The sequence below is a fragment of the Saccostrea cucullata genome, unplaced genomic scaffold (assembly GCF_032062105.1).
Source record: "Saccostrea cucullata isolate Sc308-1 unplaced genomic scaffold, CSIRO_AGI_Scuc_v1 ctg5705, whole genome shotgun sequence".
NCBI classification, from domain to species: Eukaryota; Metazoa; Mollusca; class Bivalvia; order Ostreida; family Ostreidae; genus Saccostrea; species Saccostrea cuccullata.
This window is the reverse complement of record NW_026941186.1, coordinates 26,006-50,230: the sequence shown is the minus strand read 5'-3', so window position 1 is coordinate 50,230 and position 24,225 is coordinate 26,006. Positions and strand designations below refer to the sequence as shown.

At 35.0% G+C, this 24,225-nt stretch overlaps 1 pseudogene; it reads right to left on the bottom strand.

Moving 5' to 3' along the window:
• The window catches only part of LOC134257363 (nuclear cap-binding protein subunit 2-like), a 63,492-nt pseudogene extending 57,833 nt beyond the window's left edge, over positions 1–5,659 (bottom strand).
• Between the last annotated feature and the right edge of the window lie 18,566 nt (positions 5,660–24,225).

Below are 24,225 nucleotides of genomic sequence, written 5' to 3'. Positions count from 1 at the left end.
ATCATTTTTAGTAATCAGCTGGGTATAGATAAGAGCTCATAAAAACACGTCTTATCTCTCCAACAGTCTATCATACAATATGATAAAATGTCAAAAGTAGGTCACCGTGACCTACTTTTTGATCATCACTCTCCGAAAACCAAATATGCATCGACTCACAAACTTTGATGATTCTAAGCCACTAAATACCGAAGATATGTAAGTATAGCCATAAAATGTTGAAAATAGGTCATTGTGACCTACGTTTTGGTAGACATTTTTCAAAGACCCAAGATGCATCTACTGACAAAGTTTGATGATCGTAGGTCTGAAGGTAATCAAAATATGCGTTTTAAACAATTTGAAAACAAATGTCGGCAAAATTCAAAAAGTAGGTCACAGTGACCTACTTTTTTATAAATATGTTTTAAGGTCCCAAGATGCATCAAAGTACAAGATTTGATGATTCTAAACCTTCCAGTGTCTGAAATAATGGGATTTAATGTTTTTAAAAGGATAAGTCATCAAGTTCAAAAAGTAGGTCAAGGTGACATACTTTTAAGTTGACATTGTTTGAGGACCCAAGATGCATCAACTGACAAAGTTTGATGATCATAGGCCTGAAAATGTCCAAAATATGCCTTCAAATTAATTTGAAAACAAATCCCCGCAAAATTTAAAAAGTAGGTCACCGTGACCTACTTTTGAGTTTACATGATGTGAAGTCGTAAGATGCATCAACTTACAAAAATTTGATGATCCTAGTCCTTACAGTAAGCAAAATATACACGTTTTTATTAATTGTAAATTTAGGTCAACTTTGAAGTGACCTTGAGACCACGCCGTTTGCCCCAGGGTAATTCCCCGTGCAAATTTCAATCTTCGACATATCCTGTTCCTTGTATGTAAGTTTGGTGAAAATCTGCCGGGTGGTTATGGAGAAGATTTTTTAGCAACCAGTACTTTTGGTTTTGTTTTCCTGATTATCTCCACTTGTTTAAGGGTCCTAACCCTTATTTTAGTATAAATGGTAGCCCTTGGGCCAAGGATACCGTGACAAATTTGGTAGTGATTGGCCAAGGGGTTCTTGAGTTATGGCCCATATTCTAAATAGTTTACACACACCGCACAATTGGCCATAGAATTAGCTCTTTGAGCCTTTTGCTCAGAAGAGCTAAAAAGATCCCATGAAATTCACAATTTTGCTTATCATAATTATAAACTTGGCATGCTTACATTTTTTACTTAATACCCATAGGTTGATCAGAGTAATAAAGAGAAAATGCACTTCCACTTAATAACCAGTTATGCACCCCACCCCAAAAGAACCATGCACTGACCCTTGAGCCATATATTTCAAAATTTTGAAAATTATATCATAATTTTTATTTCATCATAAATGGTTGATTAATACCAAAGAGCAGATTTCAAAGCATTAATTTGTTTTCAGACTATGTAACCCCCCTCCGATAACCCTGACCCAGGGGGCATAAAATTAACCATTTTGCTAGATGCATCTTTCTTCATCACAAATATATGTACTTAGATCATTAGCATAATACCCAGGAGCAAAGGAAAAAAATTTCAAAGATTACTGAAATAATGTATTTTTACTGTATAATCAAAATAGCCCCCCACCCCACCTTACACCAAATGGCAAAACCTCTGACACAGGGGCCATGAAGAGGCACTCTTATGAATCATAACTATGTACTTAGTTTATTTAATACCTAGGAGCACAGAAGAAGATTTTCAAAGAATTAATGCATTTTTACTATGTCATCAATAAAACCCCACCCTATCACCAGCCCCTGACCCTGGGGCCATAAAATAAACAATTTTTGAAGAAGCACTCTTGCTCATCATAACAATGTACTAAGTCAGTTTATCTAATACCCAGGAGCAGAAAAAAAGATTTTTGAAGAATTAATGCATATTTACTATGTAATCTATTAAGCCCCGCTCTAGCACTAAAACCCCTGAACCTGGGGCCATGAATTTCACAATTTTGGTCTTAACCAAAATTTTAGAGGACTCAATAGACATTACGTTCATGCTAACAGTTTGCCTGCTTGATGTCCAGGAGTAAAGAAGAACAATTTTAAATATTTCATTAATTTTAGTGGTTTTGGCCCCATCCCACCCCCAGGCCCCAGGAGGGCAGGGGCCATGAAATTCACAATTTTTGTTCCCCTTCACCCATAGATACTATGCCAAAATTGGTTGAAATTGGTTCAGCGGTTTCAGAGAAGAAGCTGAAAATGTTCAAATTTTAACGCACGACGGACAACAGACAACACACGACGATGGATGAAAACAGATAGAAATACTAGGTTACCTGAGTGACTCAGGTGACCTAAAAATAATCAAAGAGGGCTACATTATAGCAGCTACTTTAAACATATAGTAAACTATGGCTACAGCAAACACATCTATAGGAATTTACACTAAAATCAAAGTGAAATTCATACTCTTTAATTTCAAAATAAAAAAGACACAGAATTTTACAAAGGAGTTTAAGTCAAATTCCCAAGCATTTTACACATTAAGCATGTTTAACTGTAATTTATTACCAATTATTTTCCTAATGCATACAAAACAATGCAGCAGGGAAATTGTATTTGAATCAAAACAAAAATCTGAAAGTATTATTACTTAATACAGAAATATAATGACAAATGAAAAAAACAATGTATCATGATCATGACTTATTCTATCAATAGATCTGTACATCCTGCCATATGAAGTCATTTCTTTGCAAAATGAAAAATTGGTAAAAATGATGGTGGGTTATTAATTACAATATTAATTGCTTTAATATGTCAATACAAAGTATTAATAATCCACCTAGAGCACAGATCAGGGTAGGGCTGCCAGTTTTTACGAGGATTCTTTCCCAAATCGGGAAAGGTGACCATTTCTTGCAGCATTGTCCTTACATAACACTCTGATAAACACACATAAACACATACACAATGGGATCACATCGGGTCACGTGATTGGTTGATCTTTGAAGTCACTATTTTTCCATATCCTCCACTTCCTTCATCATAATCTGTTCAATACTCATCCCGGACCTGAAATTTTGAAAAAACATAACATCATAAGGTATAATAAATATAAAAACAACTTACTCTCAAGGAAAATAATAACTTCAGTTACTAGCTGTTTAATTTTGTGAAAATTTTCACACTTCCAACATATCGATACATAAAAACTTAATGGCCTGCAGCTGATAGAAATAGAAATGGCATTGTTTATTTATTATACTAACAAACCCAGTCATGGGTTCCAATACATTTAAAATTTTTACCTGTTCCCCACTTTTGCCCCTCCCGTACTGCCGTCCCTCCTTAAAGCCGTGGTCCCAGTCCGTACGAATGATCCGATCGTCCAGCCTCGTTCCGTTGATATACCTCATGGCATTCTCCGCATCCTCTCGTGTATAGTATCTGGATAGTTCAGGAAAAACTAATTTCCATAATCAGTCTTTAATATACCTCGTAATTATTTCAACAATTAAAAGTATGAATCTTTTTCAAATTATAATGTATGATTGGTTGTATCCCTTTAGAATTAAAATTAATAAATGTTTCTTCATCCATATTCACTGTACACAATATAAATTAGCAACATGATTTGTTTTAATTGACTTCATGATCATTTTGACTTTGAAAAAAGAACCTCAATTCAGAGATAAAAAAAAGTTTTGTTTTGTTTTTTATATCTTTTTTATCACCACAATTAACTTATATACCGTTTAATCCCTATTAACCTCCCCGGGCACTTAGAAAATTGCAAAAGGGGGGGGGGCAGTTATTTTAGTATTCTCTATATAATATCTAATGTCATATTTTAACTTTAAAAATCTTTGAAAATATGGTAAATTGAAAGAACCACTAAAAACACTTTTCTTTAAGTGAAGATAATCCATCCAAATTAAGCTAAATGATTCATTTTCCACCTAGAAATTGGATAATAGACAGGTCTCATTTTCACTTTCTTCAAATTACGGCAGACTTTTGATACGATTCAAGATGAGTTTAATCACTGTACAGGGGGCCCTTATTTCCTGACAATTGAAAAAAACCTAAGGGGGCAGTTATAGGGGCAGAGGCAGTTAATAGGGATTATATGGTATTCAATTTTTCTCTGTCCATTTACAATACAAGATGTTAAAATAGGTACAGATGTAATGGAATTCTTTAAGTTTTCAATTTTTTTTTTGAAAATTCAAAGACATAAAAGTAAATTGTGAATGTCATGTAATCTTAATCATATCAGATAAAATATTCAGTTAATCGTGGGGTATATCTTTCATAAATCAAAATAACTGTGTATTCTTATTACGTTTTGAGAAACTGAACCCAATCATCACAAACCATAACACAGAGTTATACTGTGGTTTCATTAATATTCGTTGAACACAAATTTTCAAGGATTTCCTTGTTGAGCAGATCCAAGAATTTAAATGTTCATTGAATTAAGAAATGTGTTATTCATTTGAATATACAATACTTTTGTTCACAAAATTACGTATCCTTTAAAACGTCTGTTTTACAGAATCCATGAAAGTTGATGCCTACGAAAATTAGTGAAACCACAGTATGTTATCTCTGCACTGCACTGGTTTGAGACGATGACTGAAATATTATAGCTTTGATTTTTTTATAATAATCACTTACAAAATAAGTTTACTTGTCATTTATACATAAACATATAAGACATCAAAACACAGAAGGATACTCCACAAAGCAGAATCCACAGGGAGTTTTCTTGACCTTATCCAGCCCCATGACGATTCGCTTGATGTCGCCACATTTCCCAAACAGCTCGTGGATCTGTTCCTCTGTCGTGTAGTACGAGATATTTCCTACGTATAACGTAGAGGACGTCAACAAAGCCTTCTCCTGGTCCGCACGGCTCCCCTAAAATGTATTATCATATAAAATTAATATTAAATATTATATGAATATATGTAATAAACTATATATAATATACATGAGTTATTTCCTAAACACAGAAGTCAAATAGTAAAGGATCAGGGCTTTTCCCTGCTCACTACAGCTGTCTTGAAAATATTAAGCATTTTATATACATGTATTAAAATATGATTTTTTGCAACATATAGAAACTAACCTAGTAATAGTTGTAGTGATCGACATTTAAATCTTTGGTAGCATTTAAACAATGCAAGCTATCTGGTCACCAATAATCATTCTAAAGAACGAATTCCACCACTTTTTAATGTCTCTGGCAGCCCCCAAAATACACACAAATAAGATACAATTGCCCCCTGGCAAAACATTCATAAGTCACGGAACAGTCAGCTGCAGAATGTTACAAGAGGCCCATGGGCCATATAGCTCACCTGAACAATGTGGCTAGGAAAAAGACAAAAATCAGGTTTAAAGTAGCATTAAAAAAAGCTTAAATGCATTAAGTGGTCCCGACCTACCCCTAAAAGGGAAAAGGTGTATGACTTGAACAAAAATGAATTTTATTCTAACTAAGGATGCTTACATATTTCTTTGACTACCTTTGGCTTTTTTTCCTACAAATTTGAACTTTCAGGGTGGCCCCACACTACCCCCAATGCATCATTTGTACAAGTTTGGTTTATATAAGCCTTTTAGTTTTTTGGTAATATACCTGCAACAATAACTTTTACCAGGTTCATCATTTGGAAAATGTATGTCAAATTCAGCATCTGAAGCAAGTCCATTAGTGTGCATCCTAAGGTTTATCATCCATGCATGTCTGCTCAACATAGAGCTCAAAGTTACTTAAAAATGAAACTGTATTAAAAAATAACCTTTTCACTATTCAAAAAATGTAGGTCAGATTCAGCATCCGAAGCCAGCCTGGTAGAATGCATCCTTAGATATATCATCCATGCAAGTTTGGTTATTAAAGAGCTCAAAGTTATTTGGAAATGAATCCTGCACCAAAAACTTTATTTAACCTGTTCACTCAACCGGAAATGTAGGTCAGATTCACATGTTCAGCATCCAATGCAAGTCTCACTGGTAGTATGCATCATATGATGCATCAACCATGCAAGTTTGGTCATTGATGATAGGGCTCATAGTATCTTCGAAATGAAACCTGCACCAAAAATTTTAACCTGTTCACTCAACCGGAAAATGTAGGTCAGATTAAGCATCCGAAGCAACTCTGATAGTGTGCATTCTTAAATGTATCATCCATGTAAGTTTGGTCAACATAGGGCTTATAGTTACTCGGAAATGAGACTTATACCCAAAACTGCACCAAAAATGTTAACCTGCTCCAAAAACATTAACCTGGTCATTCCTTTGCTGAAATTGCAGCATCTGAAACTTGACTGGTACAATGAAACACATTAGAAACATTTTCCAGGCATGTCTAATCAATGTAGGACATAGATGTATTTAAAAAGACAAGAGGCCCTTGGGCCACATCGCTCACCTGAGTATTGTAGCTAAGAAAAAGTAGAAATTGGTTGATTATTAAAAAGATTAAATCCGAAAGTAATCCCATGACCAATCATGAATTTGCTATTATTTAAAGAATTTTCCTATATATTTCTATGCAAAACCTTGTCGGCCATTGTGGTTCCGCCCGGGGGTCATGATTTGAACAATTTGAATCTACACTACCTGAGGATGCTTCCATAAATATTGCTTTGCTATTCTTGAGATTTTAAACGAATTTTCCCATATATTTCTATGTAAAACTAGTAACAGCCATTTTGGCCCCACCTTACCCCCAGGGGTCATGATTTCAACAAATTTGAATCAACACTACCTGAGGATGTTTCCAGATACAGCTTACTCCACTTATATTGAAATCGCTTATTTTGAAATTCCGCTTATTTTTAAATAAAAATGAATCCTCAGTTTTAGTCTCTCATATTCTTTGCATTTGAATTAACGGTTATATTGAAATCGGCTATATTGTAATATTGCTTATATTGAAGCCACTGATTGGTCCCCAGAGGTGGTAATGAGTTTTTCATAACGGTTATATTGAAGTACTCTCTGACGGCTGTCGTTACGGTCGGTGACGGTAATTATACCTGACTGACTTACTGATATATTAAGGTGTGAATAAATACACTGTAAGTTTTCACCTTGCGTCTTTTCATACATGTACTACTTTAATAAAATAAAATCATTCACTGTTTTTTTTCTTTGTTTTTATGCATACAGACATATTGAGGCTAAAAAAAAAATAAAGGAACCCCAAAGAAAATGAAAACCCTGAAATTTGAGACTAAATAGGTATTAGTTACGGCTATTGATAAGCCTAAAATCGAAAAGCTAAGAATTTTGGGATTAACTCGAGTTCACTTACGATAATATACAGGCAACTTTCAGCAGTAAATTGAACAGTTGAAGTCCGGTTATTTTTCTCCAAAACACAAAAGAAGGCAATCAGGGAATTTTAAAATTATGTTGAATATTGTCTTTTCAATGCAACAGAAAAAAATAATTTTATACAAAAACCTAATATTCCATGTAATCCATTCACTGTCTTAGACAAACGATGACCGAATTATTTTTAGCTCTACTGGTCAGAGACCAGAAGAGCTTATGTGATAGTAATGCGTCCGTCGTCCGTCCGTCTGTCTGTCAGTCTGTAAACGATTTTTCAAAATGCTACTCCTCCTACAGTTTTGGTCCGATTTCAATATAACTTATCACACAAGTTGATTGCACTAAGGTTCATAATTCTGTGCATCGGTTTATGATTTCCATGAACAGTGTTGCCATGGTTACTAAAAATTGAATTTTCTTTGAAATTCTTTCAAAATGCTACTCCTCCTACAGTTTTGATCCGATTTCAATATAACTTGGCACACAAGTAGACTACACAAAGATACATAATTCTGTGCATCGGTTTTTGATTTCGATGAACGGTGTTGCCATGGTTACTATAAATAGAATTTTCTTAGAAATTCTATCAAAATGCTTCTCCTACAGTTTTGGTCCGATTTCCATATAACTTGGCACACAAGTAGACTATACATAATTCTGTGCATAGGTTTTTATTTTGATGAGTGGCAAGGATCATTTTTCTATTTACTGCTGTTTTAAAGTCTCAAGTCCCAACTGCTACTTTTCTCTTCCTTTGTTTTAAGTATAAACCAGTAGAGCTACAGTCTCGACAGAGACTTCTGGTTTTGGGGTTTGTTCTTTTTTATTTAAATTGGGATTGAACTTTGAAAAATGTTGGCTTAAAAATCACGATTTCGCTTATATTGAATTACGGATATATTGATATAATTTGCCTAATCCCCTGAATTTCAATACATCCGGAGCAGGCTGTGAATATGATGAATTATGGCATTGTCATTCTTAAGAAGATTTTTAACGAATTTTTCTATATATTTCTATGTAAAACTTTGGTCGGCCATTTTGGCCCCACCCTACCCCCGGGGGTCATGATTTGAAGAAACTTACATCTACACTACTTGAGGATGCTTCCATATAAATATGATGAAATATGACTTTGCTATTCTTAAGAAGAAGATTTTAAAAGAATTTTCCTATATAATTCTATGTAAAACCTTGGTCGGCCATTTTGGCCCCACCCTCTCCCCTGGGTTATGATTTGAACAATCTTGAATCTACACTACCTGAGGATGCTTCCATATAAATATGATGAAATATGACTGTGCTATTCTTAAAAAGATTTTTAAAGAATTTTCCCATATATTTCAGTCTATGTAAAACTTTGGTCGGCCATTTTGGCCCCACCCTACCCCCAGGGGTCATGATTTGAACAAACTTGAATCTACACTACCTGAGGATGCTTCCATGTAAATATGATGAATAATGGCATTGTCTTTCTTGAAAAGAAAATTTTTAAAGAATTTTCCTCTATATTTCAATGTAAAACTTTGGTCCGCCATTTTGGCCCCACCCTACCCCAGGGAGTCATGATTTGAACAAACTTGATTCCACATGAGTTTCATCTTACCTGGCCCAGTGGTTCTTCAGAAGAAGATTTTTAAAACATGCCACCAAATTTTCATTAATTCCCAATTATCTCCCCTTGAATGAGGGTGTGGCCCTTTATTTGAACAGACTTGAACCCCCTATAGTATACCCAAGGATGCTTTGTGGCACGTTTGGTTGAATATGACCTAGCGGTTCTTGAGAAGAAGTTGAAAATGTGAAAAGTTTACAGACAGACGGACAGACAGACAGACGGACGCCGGACAAAATGTGATCAGAAAAGCTCCCTTGAGCCTTCAGCTCAGGTGAGCTAAAAACTGCTCCAAAAAACTTAACCTTAACCTGGGACGCCGACACCGACGCCGAGGGTATTACATCAGCTCCCCCAACTTCACTGAGGTGAGAGCTCTAAATAATAGAGGCACTGAGCTCAGAAAGTGATACTCCTGCTCCTATAGAATTATAATGGCCAAGTACATTTCATCACGACAGTATGTAAGGACATTTTGTGAAAGTTCCACTGAAATTCATTTTGAAGGGCTTTAGGAATAGTGTGTTATCAAAGTGGGTACCCTCTTTATTGAGTATATAATGGCAAAATCCATGTTTGGAAACCCAAAATTTTGTTCGATCAGGCCGTAAAATAGAGTACGCATAATGGCACTATGTAATAAAAATTCTTTCATTTCTATTCAGTGGCACAGGAAGAGTTGCTGATAACAAATGTGTATCCCTGATATAATAGGAAGGATCCAGTATCTAGTATGTTTTGATATGGGAAACTCTAGAGTCTAGATACATAATTAGGTATATGTGTCCATCAAAATGTATTTTTATAAAAGAGGAGTTGTGGATAAGGACTACCCCCAAATGATACAAACAAACAACTTCCTCGTTAAGTACATGTACATGTAGCCCACCGATTTTTCAAGTGGGAGATAAAACAAGAAAGAAAACAAAACAACAAACAAATGTTTTCCTACCTGGCTCCTTCATCAGGATTAAACTTCAGAGTTTCAATGAGATTCATTATCTGTGGATCCACATCCAATGTTACAGATCTCTGGATTGGCTAGAATCTCCTGCATTCTCCTCTCATCCTCTGCAGTAGCCTGGTTAGGATTGGTGGAGCTCCTGACTGACATGTCAGCGCCCTCTGCTGGTGACCTTGTGTACACAGTCTCTGACCTGTTAGGGTTGATGCTGTGGGAGGGTGTAGTCTTTGCCCTGCTGACCTCAGAGTCTGAGTTAAGCTCCACGATTTTACCGAGAGAAGCTGGTTTACTGGGTTTGGCTGTTTTGTCCTGTTGATCAGCCAAGCCGGTAAAATGTTCGCCTTCAAAGAAATAAATTGGAAATTTATCTCCCTTACATCACATTTAATTGCTTTCAATGTATTCAGCTTCTCTTTTTTTCTTTACTCAACATGCTCAGTTTCTCAATTCTTATACTCAGTATACAAATGCTACAGTGTATATAAATAAAATAATTATGATGGTAAGGTATAATTCAATAATTATGTTCCCCAAACGGAGTTTGGGAACATATTGTTTTTACTCTGTTTCTTATTATTATGTTCCCCAAACGAAGTTGGGGAACATATTGTTTTTACTCTGTTTCTTATTATGTTCCCCAAACGAAGTTGGGGAACATATTGTTTTTACTCTGTTTCTTATTATTATTATTATTTTTCTTCTTCTTCTTCCTGGAACTTTTTTGTCCGGGAATGATCTTGTAAACTGTTCGTCCGATGTAGGTAAAACCTTTTTAGGGTTAGTAGACATGTTATGTAGATTTGCGGAATCAAGGTCATTTTGCGAGCACGTGCTTGCAAGAGCGTGCACGTGCAACACGTGGAATGACCAATATAATAGATATAGCCACAACTTTTCTTTTTTTAGATGAAATGCTTTGAAACTGATAATGTGAGTATATATTAGTAGTATACACATTACGACATGGTGAAAATAGCAAGATCTCACGCGCATGCACGTGCACTTCGCTCTGATTGGCTGCAACTAAAGTCTCAATATCTTTCTTGTTTATTGACGAATTCCTTTGAAATTTTGAACATAGCCATGCATTAGGATATTCTACAACATGATATAAAGCAATAATCATGAAAACACGTGCATGCAAGTGCGCTGCAATCTGATTGGCTGAAACCTTAAACAGCTATAACTCCCTTGGTTTTCAACCAAACAGGATGGGATTTGGAACATAGATAGATATAATGGACTTCTACAAGTAGGTATGGTCACCATGCACATGCATACACGTGCGTGTACATGTGCTGCAATCTGATTGGCTGAAACTTTAACTGCTATAACTCCCTTAGTTTTCACCCAAACGGGGCGGAATTTAGAACATAGATAGATGTAATGGACTTCTACAAGAAGGTATGGTCACCATGCTCATGTATGCACGTGCGTGCACGTGAAATGAGTAAAATCAAACAAACACTTGAATGAGCGTATTTTTAAAATAATTTTGGATTAAATACATTAATATTCAGTGTATTAAAAATATAGATTGTGTAGACAAGATGATATGATCATGACGCAAATGCATTCACATGTGCACGCGTGCAATGCTAAAGTTTAAATGATTTTTGTATACTTCTTTGTAAATGTTGTTAAAATCTCAGATGCATAGAGTTTGTCTTATTTAATGAAGCTTACAGGGAATATGACACTAAAAGGGAGTTGGGGAGCGTTTGGGGAACATCTGTAACGGTCCCCGTTACAATTAGCACTAGTTATTATTATTATTATTATTATTATTCTTTTTTCTTCTTATTTCTTCTCCGGTACTTTTTTGTCCGGAAGTGTTCTCAGAAACTGTTCACCAAACTAAGTTAAAACCTTTTTAGGGTTAGTAGGCATGTTGTGTAGATGTGCCGAACGAAGGTCATTTTGCGCGCATTCGCATGCACGTGCGGGCGCGTGCAATGAGTAAAATGACTGATATATTCAATATGGTTGTAACTTTTATATTTTTTGATAAAATGTTTTGAAACTCATTATATAAAGATATATAAGTTGTGTAGATAAGATGACATGGTCAAATTTGCATGAACTCACGCGCATGCACGTGCGCTTTGCTCTGATTGGCTGAAACAGAAATCTCAATATCTTTTTTGTTTTATGATGAAATGCTTTCTTACATAGACATGCATTAGGATGTACTACAATATGATATATAAAATTTTTCATGAAATCACGCGCATGCGCGTGCGCTGCAATCTGATTGGCTGAAACTTTAAATGAGTATAACTCCCTTGGTTTTCAACCAAACAGCATGGGATTTACAACATAGATAGACATAAAGGACTCCTACAGGATGGTATGGTCACCATTCACATGCATGCATGTGCGTGCACGTGCACTTTGCTCTGATTGGTTGAAACAAAAATCTCAATATCTTTTCTGTTTTTTCACAAAATGCTTTGAAATTTAAAACATAAGCATACTTTAAGATGTCCTACAATATGATATACAATAATTGTCATTAAAATACGCGCATGCACGTGCGCTGCAATCTGATTGGCTTAAACTTTAAATGGCTATAACTCCCTTGTTTTTCAACCAAACAGGATGGGATTAAGAACATAGACAGACATAATGGACTCTTACAAGAAGGTATGGTCATCATGCACGTGCGTGCACGTGCAAATGAGTAAAATAGTGTAGACAAGATGATATCGTCATTATGCTCATGCAATCACATGCGCACGCCTGCATTGCTTAAATTTGAAATACTTGGTATACTTTTGGAAAAACGTTGTTTACTTCTTAAATGCATAGATTTTGCCTTCTTTAATGAAACTTACAGGGAACATGGCACGAGAAGGGAGTTGGGGAGCGTTTGGGGAACATCTGTAACGGTTCCCGTTACAATTAGCACTAGTTAAGGTCTTCCGTCTTCACGGAAGACCTTAAAGTGATTCTATTGTTTCTTATTATTATTCTTATTCTTTTGACTTTCTAATTTTGTGCACGCGATTTCTCGAAGACTACTGGATGGAATTACATGAAATTTTCAGAACAGATGTGTCGTTACATGAATTTTGTATATCCGGGAGATTTCTTGAAAATTTTTATCTAGTGCCAAGTTACGGGACATTTCCTGAAATTAAAATGACATTTTGTCCACGATTAAACTCAAAAACGGTAAGAGATATCAACATGAAGCTTTCAGGGGTTATAGATCGTGATATATACTATCCAGGACGCAACCTTTCGTTCGTCGTCCCTACTTCCTGTCGTTTGGAGAAACGAATTAAAAAAATCGCATTTTCTAATTTCTTTGTTTTTCAATATTTTTTATTGATTTTTGGAATAATAATAGAGACCCTTTGATTGATGCTTACTATATAAGTTGTTTGGATATTGGTTAATCAGAACTCTAGATATTAGTATTTGAAAATCTGAAGCGGGACCAAGATGGCGGCTGTCTCTGTCAACTCCGCCATTTCGCGAGTAGGGGTTTATGGAGGCAGCTGAGCGTTTGATTAAATCATTCTGACATAAGGATACATGAAATGTACAAAAACTACTTGGACTTTCACGTAGTAGTACGTTGTAATTACGTGTCAATCTTAAAACTTAATTTCCGTTTCACTGCTTTAGTGTAACTGGGCTAGATACGTGTGTACAATGTGTTAAATACACTTTCTTAATGTCGAAATAAAATAAAGGCGATAAGAAGTTGTTTTATTTAATATTTAATTTCATTGAAGCTATCACACCTATTTGATAGATCAGTCCAAAGGAAAGGCACGAATATTTACTCGTGGTGTTTGGCGCGAGATTATGAATAGTGGCCAGCCTTTTATGATTCTTAGACAGGTGTTGCAGGTGTACTGTATACACAACTATATTTAGAGTAGTATTCAAAATTTATTAGTTTTTCAAGAAACGTAACCACTGTGTTTCCCATGCACACTTGTGTCATATTAAACTAATACAAAAGATAGAAATAAGAAAACGTTTTTTAAATAAGATCGTCTAATGGAGTTTATATTAACATTCTTTTCTCAATAATCTGATTCAAGTTATTGAACATAAATGGTACCTGATACCTTGACGTAGGGTGAATCATGTTTTTCGGCGAACCATTTCAACCTTTTTGTGAAAGTGTAACTAATCGGCAAAGTTCACTTTGGGGATAAACGAGAAATAAAAAAAAGTTTAAAATTATAGTCACTTCACACCTATATAATAGATCAGTCCAAAGAAAAGGCGCGAAGATTTAGTCGTGGCGTTTGGTGCCTTCTATAATTTTTAGACAGGTGAACTGTTGCAAAAGTATAGACAAGTACATTTAAAGCAGAACTCCCAATAGCGAAAGAAAAAAGCGCCACGATTTACTCGTGACGTTATGCGGGAAATTGTGAATGGCCTGCACATGGGCGTCGGAAGCAAATTGAAAGGGGGGGGGGGCTAATCGAAAGTGATTCGTAATTCTTAGACAGGTGTATTGTTGAAGAAGTATATACAAGTAAATTTAGAGCTGTGGACTCAACAGCGTAATTTAAGCGCGTTTGGAATAAAGAGGAAAAAAAGCGCGTTGGATTTTCACGCTGGCGACCTGGGTTCAATCCTTTTTGTGACCAATTTTTTTTTATCACTTTTTCAGCTCGATTTTAGGTTTTTTCTTGAATCGGACGGAAGACCTCTCGTTGCTCGCAACGAGATCGTTTCTAGTTTTCTTGCTTTTTTTCTACTTTTTTCAGCCCAAATGATATTGAAACACTTAAAAAGGTGGAAAGACGTCTTATTGTTCTCTGAACAATTAGTTTACTAGTTATTAGGTCTTTCCAGCTTTCTCTGGAAAGACCTATTGATATTCTTCTGTTTTTTTTTTCTTATTAGGTCTTTCCACCTTTCTGTGGAAAGACCTCTTGAAATGCTTATGTTTATTAGGTCTTTCCACCTTTCTGTGGAAAGACCTCTTGAAATGCTTCTGTTTTTTTATTTTATTTCTCACCTTATGTTTTGACACCGTAAGACTTATCAAAAAACTTTTTAGTTCATGATACTGGATATTCAAAGTTATTCCGAAAAACGACCCCCTATGTTAGAACTTTGACCCCTTACGTAGTTATTGCCCCTTTCACTGTAAAGCTTGTTATCGCTACTCCTCAGAAACCGTGAACAGTAGAGATACAAAACCTTCACCATTGTCGTCAACTAATTTAGGAGACTTTTCAATCTATTCATTGCTAAATATTTCTTTGAGCTCTTCAATGAGTTACTGCACCTCAAAGTTTATAAATTTTATAAAAAATTAAAAATTTTGAAAACAGGAAGTCGTAGAGACATGGGACCAAGTGCATAAGATTCATTGAGCTTTGACCTTTAAATTCATGTTAAGGTCAGAGGTCAAGGTTATTCCAAATATGAGAAATAAATTTCTCTTAATAGCTCTTATGTCCTTAAACATATACAATCTATCTTATGTCTTTAATATGTACTTTTGAAACTCTTTAGAAGATATAAATCTTAGCCCCTAAGATTGACCCTTTTAAAAGTTGTTGCCCCTTGTGCTAAAAACCCTTGTTATCGCTACTCCTCTGAAACCGTAAACCGTAAAGGTATGAAACCTTCACCAATGGCTTTGCCTAATTATGGGAATTCTTCAATCTATTCATTGCGAAAGCATTCGGTGACCCCTTCAATGAGTTATTGCCCCAGAAACTTTTTGAATATTACAAATAATTAAAAATTTTCAAAACGACAAGTCGTAGAGACATCGGACCAACTGCATAAGATTCATTGACCTTTGACCTTCAAATTCATGTAAAGGTCAAAGGTCAAGGTCATTCCAAAATGGAAAATTTAGCTCTTTTTATATTTCTTTTGTCTTTAAACATATACTTAATGTCTAAGCATCATTACCATGTACTTTTAGAACTGTTTCAAAGATTTCACTCTTGTCCCCCTAAGACTAAACCTTTTAAAAGTTATTGCCCCTTGTGCAAAAAACCTTGTTATTGCTACTCCTCCTATACCGTAGACTGTAGAGACACCAAACCTTCACTAATATCTTAAGGGTCTTTAGGCCTTACTTCACTGTATAAGTGCAAATGGATCTGATGACCCCTTATATAAGTTATTGCCCTTTAAGTTCTTTGTACTTACTATTTAACCTTAAAACTTGAAAACTATAAGTCATAGAAGCATGGGGGGCAACTGCATTGTGACCCTTGACCTTTGACCTTGAATATTTTTCAAGGTCAAGGTCATTCATTTTTTTGGTTTAATTTTCATTTTTTCTATGCTTTAAGAGAGTTCTGCTTTCTTTTTCATGGAATTTAATTTTTAGGAGTCAGGTATAAAAAAAATTTAAAATTCAAAGAAGGTGGAAAGACCTCTTATTGTTCTGTGAACAATAAGTCTCCTAGTTAGGTCTTTCCACCTTTCTGTGGAAAGACCTATTGATTTCCTTCTGTTTCTTCTTTTCCATTATTATTAGGTCTTTCCAGCTTTCTCTGGAAAGACCTATTGATTTTCTTCTGTTTTTTTTTTTCTTTTTTATTATTTTTCCGCCGTGTGATTTTGAGTTTCAAGATTTATCGAAAAGATTTTTAGTCGACAAGAATGTACTCCATAAAAGATTTTAGCAGTTGACCCTGCGTATATGAGCTTTGACCCCTTTCGTAGTTACGACCCCTCTCGCAATAAAAGCTTGTTATCGCTACTCCTCCGAAACCATAAACCGCAGAGATTCCAGACCTTTACTAATGTTTACGACTGATTTAGTAGACTCTCCAATCAAACATAATGAAAGGATTCGTAAACTCCTATATTGAATTATTGCCCCTGACTGTTTGCAACGTTTACGAATATCAAGACCTTTTCTTAAACGACAAGGCGTAGAGACATGGGACCAACTGCAAAAGATTTCTTGACCTTTGACCTTAAAATCTAGGTCAAGGTCAAAGGTCAAGGTCATTCAAAATATGTAAAATTAAGCATTTTTTATAGCTCTTTTGTTCTTAACCAAATTCTAAACATCTTTGTATTTTTAGTATGTACTCTTAAAACCATTTCAGAGATTCCATGCTTGTCCCCTAAGACTGAACCCTCTAAAAGTTAGTGCCCCTTTCAGTGTAAACCCTTGTTATCACTACTCCTCCGAAACCGTAAACCGTAGAGGTACAAAACCTTCAACAATGTCTGCGACTAATTTAGTACACTTCTCATTCTATTAGTGCGAAAGAATCCGTAAACCGTTTCAAGTAGTTATTGCCCCTGCAAGTTTATGATGTTTACGAAGAACTAAAAACTTCTTAACGACAAGTCGTAAAGACATGGGCCCAACTGCATGAGATCTTTTGACCTTTGACCTTGAAGATTAGGTCAAGGTCAAAGGTCAAGGTCATTGGGAAGTATCAAAATTGCTTATTTACGGGTTTTTGTTAAAATGGCCTTGATCTTTGACCTTGATATTTGACCTTGACCTTTGACCTTGACCTTTTCACAAAAGTTAAAAAGGTATATCCATTGCCTTTACCTAGATTCAGCTTCACGTGTAAAACTCAAGTTTGTAAGTGTGTTGTTGTTTTTTTTTTTTTAGACGACCTTGACCTTTGACCTTGATAAATGACCTTGACCTTTGACCCCATTGACCCAAAGGTCACAATCAAGCTAAAGGTCTTGGAGGTATTTACAACTCTCTCTTAAACAAATGCTTATATCCCCCCCCCCCCATCCTTTCTCAAAAAAATGAAAAATCAATAGCGACGTAGATAAATTTTGTACAACTTAAAGGAGATCACAGATCGACATGAAATTCAGATTGAAATCTAGAAGACACCTCAAAGAAAGTGTCCTGAGAGTTTAACGCTGAGTCTCTTAAGTATTATGAAATTCTATTCAATATCGGCGAAAACTATATTTTTTTCTCTGTCTGAAATTTAAGTGCTGGTGAGCATAAAAATTAATTAAAGTTTGATTTGGCAATTTCTCAAGTTTTTGTTAATAGCACTCGATTCTCCTGCTCTAATACGACATCTTAATACCAAGTATCCTTACTTTCTTTAAAATGTGGAATTTATTTCAATTTTATTTAGATTTAATATTAATCGGATCAATCTCGAAAATAGCGATTTTTCCTATCAAGTAAATTTCCACGCTCTCGGTGACACCGTTTTCTTCATGAAATGCATGTTTCAAGTTTGATTTATGCTCATAACTATTAATTCAATCCAAATAGAGATGATTATTTAATCTAACCTATGAGTTCACCATATCTGTCAAAACAAACGCGCCTATATTTTCACAAATTGTAAACACAGTGCCGACACGGAAGTTCGAATGTATCATAAGCTCTGTATGATTAACTCAATTTATTCAAACTATGAACAAACTCAAATGATTTTTTTTTATAGGAAATCTCCATTTTCATTATCCACCAATCGTTTTTCTCAGAACTATTCATTATTCCTCTCTATGTTCCATCACAAACAAATACATATTACGGCTGATGCAATATGTCGTAGATTTGATTGATTCCTGTTGAATGCATTTTTACCACAATTTCTAAGTTGATTTGGATTCAGTGTGTGTATATTTTTCATTGTTATTCAGTTACTTTTCTTCTAAAACATGTTTTAAGTTTTGTCAGATTTCGACATAAATGAACGATTTTACATTTATGCAGAATCGAGATTTATCAATGACATTACCCAAGCTGAACATTAAACAATTAACGTATTAGAGACGCCGAGGGGGGCTTGGGATTCCTCTACAAACATATTTCTACAGAGCAGTATGTAGTCAAAACATGGGTGTGAAAGGTGTGAATTTCTGACGACGTCGAGATACACGGAGTCGTCCGTGCGTGACGAGCGCCCAGCTGAGAAACAATTAGGTTAAGTAGAGCAGAAAATTGCCCCGATGTCGACATATACCAGTTAAATTTTGCTCTTGGGACTGTGAAATACGTCGAGATAAGCGGGTAGTCGACATTTTCCGAGGTCGACATATCAGAGTTTTTGCAAATCATTTATATAGTAAATAATGCCGGGACCGCAGGCATACGTCGACATATCCCAGGTTGTCGACATATCCGATGTCGAGATACCGAAGTTTACATGTACACGTGTTTCTGAACTATTTAATAAAACGCATGTGTGTCTATTTTCGTTTAAATCCATGTGCTTTCATTTTGCCTGTCAATCTGATTGATTGTATATTGTTTAACGTCCCTCTCGAGAAATTTTCAGTCACAAGGAGAAACCACAAATTGCCGGTGGAGAGCTGCAAAATTTGTCATTTACTCGGCACTTAGGGCCATTGAGCAGGGAGGGGTCTTTTTCGTGCCAGCACCTATACTGCCACACGGGACCTCAGTTTATACGGTCTCATCCGAAGGACCGGTTTCCACGTCCCACAGTGGGATTCGAACCCGCAACGTAAGGATTAACTCCTTACTTGGCGACTCTAGAGCAGACGCTATAACCACTGCGCCACGCCGGCGATACTGTCGAACTCAAGGTCCCGAGTTCGAATTTGGCCCTGGACACATTTTCTTTGGGAATATTCTTTTTGCATTTTCTTCTTTTTGTCAACCCAAATGACACGGAAACACTTTAAAAAAGGTGGAAAGACTGCTAATTGTTCTCTGAACGATTAGTTTACTAGTTATTTTAATTGTTGTTAATTCAGTACTACTGCTGAGCTGTACTTTGATTTTTCACTCACACCTGGACCTGTGACACCGTTCATATACGGATTAATTTACCTATAGATCTTTCTGACGAATTAATTCACCCGTATAGATCTGTGGATCCAGATAAGACCAACGCATTATGTTTTTGAACATCAGAACATTATAATCAGACCCGCGCCAAATTTATGCTTTTTACTATAGTACTTGCATATATAATTAGAAATACAATCAAATTATGGATTTATTAAACATAATCTAGTACATGTAGGATGAGATTGTAGTCGATGAAGCAACTACAAATTAAAAGAGATGATAAAGAAAAAAAAATTTGATTTAAATGTTTACATAAATGTTTCTATTCTGATAACTTTATGGCTCTTTAAAATGTCATACAATTACTTTTAAAATATTATGAGGGAAAGGAGAATAAATTACAATTATTTTACACAGACTTACATATACTTGGATATCTGATGTATATTTGTGTCCTCCATAGTGACGTGAGTAAGTATGTTCATCTGTAGACGGAGTAGCAGTAGCTGATCAAAGGTACCGTAAAAATCGTCAGTAATGACACACTTCTCTCCAGGTTTTCTGTTGTATCCCCGTGATCTCAGGTACACACTGGCTGTGTCATAACTACTGTCCCAGAATGGTATACTCCAGTTCATTGATGCTGTTCTATACATTGTCTCATCCTTTGTGTTCTCCGTTATCTTGTCCTGATCTTCCCAAAGGTAATCACGTGACTTCAGTCTGTCCAGAGTCTGCTGTGCTTCCTCACGTGTTACATGATTCCATTTAAAGTACCCTGTCCATCCTATCCCATTAAGCAAGTCCAGCCACTCTGTGTCAGTGAAGTCAGGAGGACCGGAGTCAGAACACAGAAAACAGAATAACACCGACACCTCGTCATCAGTCAGTGTGGAGAACTGATCTAGAACACGAAAAAAAAACATCTAACTAATTTCTCTGCAATTCTATGATAAATGAATAAATCAATGATTATTTCTATTTATTGTCAATACAATGATAAGAGTACTGTTCAATATTAATCCCCGTTTCCTTGTCTTATGTTTATAGGAAGAAATCAGCTTTATTTTCACTTCAAAGAACCATTGTCAAGTTAAAAAGCTCTAAGGCAACGCACTTTGGGAAATGAATACGCACTTTGAGAAAGAACAACTCAAATTTCGTAATATTTCAAAGTGCATTGTAACAGAGCTAAAACACTATATTATTTCATTATTGTTAAACTGTAAAATTAATGTGATCTGGAAAAAAAACTGTGCAAGACCGATAAGATTAATTGTGTAAACCTATAGGGGTTAGCAAAGAAATATTGTTTGAACATTTTAAACTTAGACAATATTAATATTATAATCATTTTTAGTTATTAATAGTAAAATGATATAAATGTTTAATAAATCAGAATGCATTCTATTAGTGACGCAGATTCGGTGACTTTATAATTGGAAAAAGGACTTTAATTTTGTAAACAATTATTATCTTGTCAAAACAAATTGGATTTTGTTGTTGTTCAAATGCACTATAATTTGGTAGATCATTTTGTAATGAAATTGATCCGAATAGACTAATCAAGCCCATCGATAGTAAGTCATACAAGCAAATTCAAAGAATTGTGGTCCCCCGCTTTCGGTTGCTTTGTGGATAAGATGTTATTTTTTATGACATATTGTGTCTAATATGAACATTCTATCATATGTCATTTATTTAGAAATTATCATTGAAGTTGATTTTTTTTTTAAGGATGAAAACCCTAATCCTGACTGTAAAAAGTTATGGCCAAAGTAAAAAAGTTTTTTAAAAGTAGGTCAACTCCAAGGTCAAGATCAAAAGGTCAATTTTTTTTTTAATTAAAGTTTTTCTCACAAGGATTACATATGTGAAGTATGAAAGCCCTAGCCCTTACTGTTCAAAAGTTATGGTCAAGGTTAAAGTTGTTTCATAAGTACGTAAATCTTTATGGTCAAGGTCAAAAGGTCAAATTGTTGAATTCAAAGGACTTGCCACAAAGAATACAGATATGAAATATAAAAGCCCTAGTATCTACCGTTTAAAAGTTGTGACCAAAGTTAAAGTTTTTCTAAAAAGGAGTTAAAACTCCAATGTCAAGGTCAAAGGGTAAAAGTTGTTAGTGTCCAATAAAAGGTCTTATCAAAAGAATTACATATATGAAGTACAAAAGCCCTAGCCCTCACCGTTCAAAAGATATGGTCAAGGTTAAAGTTTATTATAAGTACGTAAATCTCCAAGGTCAAGGTCAAAAAGTCAAGGTTGTTGGTATCCAATTAAATGTCTTGCCACAAAAAATACATATGTGAGATATAAAAGTTCTAGTATCTACTGTTATAAAGTTGTGACCAAGGTTGAAGTTTTATAAAAGTAGTTAAAACTCCAGGGTCAAGGTCAAAGGGTCAAAGTTTTTGGTATCCAATGAAAGGTCTTCTCACAAGGATTGCATATGTGAGGTAGGAAAGCCTTAGTTCTCACCGTTCAAAAGCTATGGTCAAGGTTTAAGTTTTTTTACAAATACGTAAATCTCTAAGGTCAAGGTCAAAAGGTCAAGATTGTTGTTATCCAATGAAAGGTCTTGCCACAAACAGTACATATGTGAAATATGAAAGTCCTAGTACCTACTATTCAAAAGTTATTGCCAAAGTAAAAGTTTGGAATTTTTGTGTAAAAGTGGGTCAAACTCCAAGGTCAAGGTCAAAAGGTAAAATTTGGTGGTACCCAAAGAAAGGTCTTGTCACAAGAAATACACATGTGAAATATGAAAGTCATAGCTCCACTAAATCAAAAGTTATGGGCAAGGTTAAAGTTTTTGTGACGGACAGACTGACGGACAGACGGACAGACGGACAGACGAATGAGATTTAATGTCCCCTCGCGTTCGCGAAAGCGGGGGACAAAAATTCGAACGGAAATACAATGGTATTATTAAGAGTTTTGACTAAGAGCAATAAAATTGGGAACTTTGATGTAAATAAGTAAAAGAGCTTAAGGCTAGAACTCCTGTGGTGCAGAGATGGGGACTGAGCCCATAAATATTAGTAACATGTATTTATTTGCATTTGAGGGTGGTGCCATGTTGGGGTTCATAGGTCAACGGACAGACCTACGGACAAAGCGTAGGTGGTTGGTGATGGTAAATTATCCAATTAAATGCATTTTTATATCCGGGACCATGTATACCCACTGAGCACAAAATACCCTGTTTTAGTAAGAAAAGAGTATTTCCGCTTTTATTCCTATTCCCAGTCCTAGGCTGAAATTATAACTTCTCTCTAGCATTCGATTATTTTGGGAATCATTATTTCGGACTTTTGATAATTTTGCTATTTGGAGTTCAGTCTTAAAACTCTTTACATTCTGGGATGGAGCTAGTGAACATTATTGTTCATTGGTCTATGCGAATCACTTTTCAAATTCGAAAACTATACGATCACGGAAAAATGTAAATTGAAATTATTTAATAAACTTTTGAAATCAACTAAAAAGTTGTCATTGGCTTACAATTGCCTCTAATTTTAATTATACTTTGGAAGATATAGGCCGACTGTAGCTTTTATTGAGCAATGTTTCGCGCATCATAGTAAAAGGAAGCATATTTAGGTCTTAAAGCATCGTTTTTCACTTGATTTATAAAATTAAACAAACTTAAGAAATGATAGGTTTAGAAATTTAATTAGAAATTTATATTCCTGAATATTTAACCAATTTTGCAACTGATAGGTAGGTTGACGGGTGTGTTCCCCGAATGTCTACTACCGATAAAAAAATGTGTAATTACCACACTAATTAAAAGGCCCGTCTGAGGGGTACAGGTAGAGTTTACCTGTGTTACCTGGCCTGTGTTCTAAACTGTATGAAAAAACTACCTGCATTAATTTTAGAAGACTATATCAAAATGGGGAATTCTAAGCAATAAGCCCTATTAAATAAATTAAATGTTATTCAATTTTTAAAATATTTTTTGCTCAAATTTTCCAAGTATTTTCTAGGTATTTTAGGTAATTTATATTAATCAATGTTTCAAAAATCTAACCAATAATTCCTATAAAATGATTTAATTGTTATTCAAATTTTTAAGTAGGGAACTGAAGTTATATAAACTATTTTTCATTTTGATATTGAAAGCATAGTAGTTATACTTAAAATATGACTTTCAGAGAGTTCAAAGTGTTTTGATGTATTTAAAAATTAAATATTTGTAAATGATAAACTTGTTGTCACTTTACATCTATTGTATCATAGTGCTTGTAATGAAATGTACTGATATAATGATAAAAATATTTATCATGTTTATTAGTAAAAACACTTATTGGTGTCTTGAATTATTGTTATTTAATCAAATAAATTGTGTTTTGGTACATATTCTTTATCTGAAATATAAACAAATTTATCTGATTTAGACTGTTAAATCACGATAACACAGGTAACACGGGTAAACTCTACCTGTACCCCTCAGAGGGCCTCTTAATTGAGTGTGATAATTATACCGTTTATATAGGTAGTAGATGTTTAACCGGTTGACGTCGTTAAAGTGCGTCTTTGACGTGATGATAAACTGAAGCTCTTGACGAAAGGGTAACAC